This window comes from Physella acuta, unplaced genomic scaffold, assembly GCF_028476545.2.
Source record: "Physella acuta isolate Inbredline_101_S28 unplaced genomic scaffold, ASM2847654v3 ptg001772l, whole genome shotgun sequence".
Taxonomy (NCBI): domain Eukaryota; kingdom Metazoa; phylum Mollusca; class Gastropoda; family Physidae; genus Physella; species Physella acuta.
The window spans coordinates 158,046-164,985 of NW_026733282.1; positions in this window are offsets into that span (position 1 = coordinate 158,046).

The following is a 6,940-nucleotide window of genomic DNA, read 5'->3' on the forward strand; positions in this document are numbered from 1 at the left end:
CATTTTAGTTATAAATTGCGTACTTTCGAATGCTTTCTTTGAAAGCGGATATTAAACAACATACAACATCTTCTCTAAAATTAGCATTACTGTTTAGATTTAAGAACTCCACGCCTCATCCATCACCAAATAATTAGTATTCAAATTATCAAATGTTTTTGAAAACCTAAGCGAAGCTAGGCAGAATGCCTAGTCTAATATATAAAGCTCAGTTCTGTAACGTGTGGCAAAAAAAAAGTTTGTCGTTGACAGTTCTATGGATTTAAGTGTTAGATTTTTTATCGTGCTCATAGTCTAAATTTACGAGTCAAAAAATTACTATTGAAAGTTTTTAAAACAATTTTCATTCTATTTACTTAGAAAAATTATTTTCAATTATGAACACGACATAAAATTTTTAAAAAGTGTATCGACGTTTATAAAATTTCTAAAATTGTGTCGGAAATGTATTGACTGCACAGTTACTTCCCTTTAATAAAAAAAATTCTTAAGAAGAAAGAATTTACATTTTATTACTTTGTTTTTGGTGTTAAGAAAAAAAAATAATTACATAATTAGCGGGGATTGATTAAGTGCAATGTCGTTAGGTATTTTTAACACTGCCTTTTATTTATTCTATACACTGAACATACTGTTCAATATTTTTTTTTTAAATCAATAGCATTTAATAAGCCAGGTCCTACAAATCCTATATGTTTATTTCTTTCCATTTACGGATAAGCTTGGAGTATTATCATTTTTGTTCACTAAATTGAAACAGGCGCGTCCGCTGGCGCCCTTGCACGGTTCGATTTGGCACCCTGGGCTATCATGTGAGCGCTATGCTGCATAATTTTGTTTTGAACAGTGCGATAGACTATGGATAAGAAAGGTTACTATAGTCTTTAAGTGAATCAAATCCGGGCGTCCTCCGGCTTCCCGACAGGGTGCTATTTGGCGCCCCGGGCCTTCCGGTGTACGCTATGGTATCTACGTTCGCGTGAGTTCAAAAGACTATGAATAAGTTATGTACTATAGTCGTTTACTAAGTTCAATCAGGCGGTGACGTCATGGTGCGTCCACTGGCGCCCAGACAGGGTGCTATTTGGGGTCCCGGGCCTCCCGTGTTCGGTTTCGCGCCTACGTTCATTAAAGTGAGTGCAAAAGACTATGAATAAGTTGGGGTACTATAGTCGTTTATTAAGCTGAAACAGGCGATTCCGCCCCGGGCTAGACTCTGAGCACTGTGCGTTTATGTTCGCGTTAGTGTTTTCTTTGTGTTTAGGTAGGGTTTGCGTTAGTGGTTGCGTTTTGATTTGGTTCGTTTTTGTTCTTTCTTTTTTCGTTTTCGTTTGTGTTTTATTTTCTTTGCGTTTGTGTTTGTATTTGTGTTTGTGGTTGGTTTTGCGTTTGTATTTGGTTTGTTTTCGTTTGTTTTTTCGTTTGTGTTTTTTTCTTTGGGTTTGTGGTTGGTTTTGCATTTGGATTTGGTTTGTTTTCGTTTGCTTTTTCGTTTGTTTTTTTCTTTGTGTTCGTATTGGTGTTTGTGGTTGTGGTTGGGTTAGTTGTTAGGTTTTTGTTTTCGTTTGTATTTGTAATTGTGTTAGCGTTATGTTTGCGTTTTGTTGTTTTGGTTTTGGTTTGGGTGTGCAATGCCGGGTTTATGATGATTACTAAACACACAGGTAATGGTCTTTAACAGAAAGGTTTTTCACAGAAGCCAGAGCAGGGCCTGGCCGGGACGGCTAGTCTAATATATAACGCTCAGTTCTGTAACGTGTGGCAAAAAAAAAGTTTGTCGTTGACAGTTCTACGGATTTAAGTGTTAGATTTTTTATCGTGCTCAAAGTCTAAATGTACGAGTCGAAAAATTACCATTGAAAGTTTTTAAAAACAATTTTCATTCTATTTACTTAGAAGAATAATTTTCAATTATGAACGCGACATAAAATTTTTAAAAAGTGTATCGACGTTTATAAAATTTCTAAAATTGTTTCGGAAATGTATTGACTGCACAGTTACTTCCCTTTAATGAAAAAAAAATTCTTAAGAAGAGAGAATTAACATTTTATTACTTTGTTTTTGGTGTTAAGAAAAAAAAAATAATTACACAATTAGCGGGGATTGATTAAGTGCAATGTCGTTAGGTATTTTTAACACTGCCTTTTATTTATTCTATACACTGAACATACTGTTCAATAATTTTTTTTTTAAATCAATAACATTTAATAAGCCAGGTCCTACAAATCATATACGTTTATTTCTTTCCATTTACGGATAAGCTTGAAGTATTATCATTTTTGTTCACTAAATTGAAACAGGCGCGTCCGCCGGCGCCCTTGCACGGTTCGATTTGGCACCCTGGGCTATCATGTGAGCGCTATGCTGCATAATTTTGTTTTAAACAGTGCGATAGACTATAAATAAGAAAGGTTACTATAGTCTTTAAGTGAATCAAATCCGGGCGTCCTCCGGCACCCCGACAGGGTGCTATTTGGCGCCCCGGGCCTTCCGGTGTACACTATGGTATCTACGTTCGCGTGAGTTCAAAAGACTATGAATAAGTTATGCACTATAGGCGTTTACTAAGTTCAATCAGGCGGTGACGTCATGGTGCGTCCTCTGGCGCCCAGACAGGGTGCTTTTTGGGGTCCCGGGCCTCCCGTGTTCGGTTTCGCGCCTACGTTCATTAAAGTGAGTGCAAAAGACTATGAATAAGTTGGGGTACTATAGTCGTTTATTAAGTTGAAGTAGGCGATTCAGCCCCGTGAGCACTTTTCGTTTATATTCGCGTTAGTGTTTTCTTTGTGTTTAGGTTGGGTTTGCGTTAGTGGTTGCGTTTTGATTTGGTTCGTTTTTGTTCTTTCTTTTTTCGTTTTCGTTTGTGTTTTATTTTCATTGGGTTTGTGTTTGTATTTGTGTTTGAGGTTGGTTTTGCGTTTGGATTTGGTTTGTTTTCGTTTGTTTTTTCTTTTGTGTTTTTTTCTTTGAGTTTGTGGTTGGTTTTGCGTTTGGATTTGGTTTGTTTTCGTTTGCTTTTTCGTTTGTGTTTTTTTCTTTGGGTTTGTGTTTGTGTTTGTGGTTGGTTTTGTGTTTGGATTTGGTTTGTTTTCGTTTGCTTTTTTCTTTGTGTTCGTATTGGTGTTTGTGGTTGTGGTTGGTTTGTTGTAAGTTTTTGTTTTCGTTTGTATTTGTAATTGTGTTAGCGTTATGTTTGCGTTTTGTTGTTTTGGTTTTGGTTGGTTGTGGTTTGGTTGGGCAATGCCGGGTTTATGATGATTACTAAACACACAGGTAATGGTCTTTAACAGAAAGGTTTTTCACAAAAGCCAGATCAGGGCCTGGCCGGGACGGCTAGTAGTCGTCTAAAAAGTAGCACCGAAGAAGCTAACATAAGGTTATATAGATATATACAACAATAGTCCGCGCTATAATTGTGACATCCACAAGTTCAAACGTTGTTACATTACAGAACTTTGGCTTAAGTGTATTTTTTTTTTCAAAATATAGACATAAAACCAGGATATATCACAAACGTTCTTCTGTCACTGGCAAATATTTTGTCTCTATCAACGCGAGGTCACTATAGGGTTTTTGTTACGCTGTCGTTGTCTTGTAAAACGCGTGTTGGAATATTTTACCGCCCAACTCCACCCCACCCTTCTTTGTCCCTACAGTCTTACATCGTCACAAAAAGCCAGACACCCACATCTAAAAAGATGGGGTGGGGCGGGGGCATGTTACCTGATTCTATCGACTACAGGTAACAGGGACTTGTGTGTAGCCTCTGACCTGTATTTATAATACTTATATATGAAATTTCATCAACCTAGCTGTACCGGTACTCAAGCTATTGTGTTTACAGACACACACACACAGACACATATACACACACATACGCACACAGACATACGGACAAGATTGCAAAACTATGTTTTTCCGACTCAGTGAGCTGTGAAACGTCGAGATTTGCAAAAATATCGATTTTTTTGCACGATTACAAGATTTTCTCTGCACTTCGTATATACGAGAAAGTAAAAAACAGAAATATTTAGCGACTTTTAAAAATTGTGTTTGATTATTAGCGTCACAAGGGCGGGTGTTACTTGTGCGGGTGTTATTTTATTTGGGTGTCACCCCTCTCTCCCTAATCTTTTATTATTTTTGCTGGATAAAACATAGTTTTGACAGTTAATTTTACAATGTTTCGTCATTGTGTCACGCCTAAATGTTGTCATGAGATGCGAACTGCACCCCCCGCCTTGTGACGCTACTGCGCTTGGTTACTTAAAGTTTACTGGCTTACAGTTAATTTGTTTTGTGCTTTAAATAAAACTACCGGTAGAAGGTCGATATAAAAACGTATTATAACTACACAATCAGGACGTGTAAAATACAAAAATATGTATATTATTTATATTATCCCCCCCACCCCCCATCCGTCGCAGCAGCTGATTTCTTTGCTGCCCCAATTTAATCCGTTGTAGTCTAACGTGTGACGAAGAGCCCACTTATAATTCTTACATAGGGGCCCGAAAATCCTAGCTACGCCACTGCGTGAACGCAGCTCACTTGTTATAAAAGATCATATAAAAGGTTATGTAAATTCATACATTTAATTTTGTCCTTAGTTTTACCTTTTTTTTTATTTCTTTAACAATGTTAAATGTAGGTAGAAGTCTTGAAATAAATAAATACATAAATAATGTAACGCACAGTGTGGTCCAATTACCTACAGACAATCAGCTCTAAGTTAATGTACCGATCTGATGATGACCCAAGTGATACAAACCAATTTACTTAGAGTTAGAAATAAAGAATATTAAAAGCAGTCATCAGAATCTGCTACATTCATATGTAGTTAGAAAACAAACTTGCCAACACTTATCATTAACACTGAATTGGTTCAACCAATGCATCCAATAAGATTTTAACACATCTCAATAGGAAATCTCAATAGCACAACTCAGTCTTACAGTAACAACAGGGGACGCAATCACACCACAACCAGATACATCACGCTTCAAATGGAACATTAGAATAACAACTACAGCTGTTACAGCGACCACCAACACATTATAGCAAGCCCTCTCGATTCTTAAGGACACAAAGCCAAAGACGATTAAAGAGATAGACAAAAGCAACACAAAAGAAGAAAGACGACAGCACGGCCACACAACATACTATAAAAACAAAATTGTCAAAACAGTAGTAGACACTACTCCAACAACTACACCATCGACACCAACTAAAACATAACCTCTACATTATCTACATCATTATATCAGACCAAGCATTCGTTTTCGTTGACGACATAATAAAAACATCAACATATAGAGAAATATGTCCAAATTTGTTTGTCTTTCACTCACATTCATTTATTTGATTTTATTTATTGCATGTGTTTTAAAATGCAACGGATAGCTTAAATATAACGATTACGTTGTATGAATACTTTAGTTTGATGAAATAAAAGGAAAAAAAATGTTTAATATTGCTGGGCTTAACATCTATATTGAAATAGTTAGCCACTGCATTGACAGTCCCAACATTCACCATTCAACTAACACATCAAAACATAGAAAAAAAATTAAACACAGCATGAAAACATGAAAATAAAAATTAGAATAATTGGGAATTTATCTTGGGTGATGTTTCCTTATAATTGATACATTTTAATTTTTTCTTCGTTCAATCAATAGGCACTCACAACGTGTTATATTTGACCAGAGGCGTAGCGATGGGGGGGGGGGGGGGGGGGGGCAGGGGGGTACATATGTCCCTGGGCGCCGACCTTAGGGGGCGCCAACATGGATTGTAAAAACCAATAAAATGTCATTTTAGCTGCATTTTTGCAATATAAATAGTTTAAGGGAGGGGGGGGGGGGGGTCAAATCGTATGATTGAGGGGGGGGGGGTGCAAATCGAAAGTTTGAGGGGGGGGTTGCAAATTGAAAATTTTGAGCGCCAAATTGAATGTTTGTCCCCGGGCGCCGGTAAGGGTCGCTACGTCTCTGTATTTGACCAGAAAAAAAAAAATAAGTACGCTTCTTTAAATACTAGACCAACCGATTGTTAAGGTGTAAGCTTCCAAAACAAAATTAGTTTTATGCAAAATCGATCCATTGCATTTCATAACTTTAAAACCACTACGGAAAAAAAAACAAGCAAGTCCAATCATAGTTGTAGGAATACACTCTTATGGGGCATCTAACGTCTTGCCTATCAAAAACAGTTTCACGTGTATTCCAACTGTTTCAATCATTTGCGTCGATAGGTTGGGTGTCACCCGGTGTGGCACCTCATGGTGTCAGCCCCCCCCCCCCCCCTTATTTTGAATATATTGCCCCCCCCCCCCCCCCCCCCCCGGTACAATTTTAAAGTGCTCACATCTAATACTAATAATGTTTTTATCTATAGTCGGCATGTTAATACAGCTGGGTGTAGCGTTGTTTTCTCTATAGTTTGAATGTTAACGTCATGGTGTAACCCTCCCCTCCCTCGTCAGGATCGTAATTATGTACTTAAACTTTTAACTTAATTTTTTAAATCTAATGAACCATTCATTGAACTCGAAAAATATATATTCTTTCTACATCTTGCAATTTTTTTTTCTTGGTGTCCCCCCCCCCCTCCTTTAATGTTGTCACCCGGTGGGGTTCACCCCCCCCCCCCCCGCCGCCCTCGTTTACGACGGCACTGGTTTCAATATAATAACATGTGTATAATGTGCGCACTTCCCCTAGAGTTCTAATGTTAGAAACAGGTCAAATTAAAATACCAATATGGTGTATTTGAGTAAAGTTAACTAAGTATCTAACTTAAAATAAATTCATGATTTATGTAGCTAGAGTCATGTGACTATGATGTTGAATTATACTCATTTAATGTAATTGCCTAAATTGTTAATAAATATATGTATTTTACCTCGAAATATTTTAATGTTGGCTTCTTCCGACGT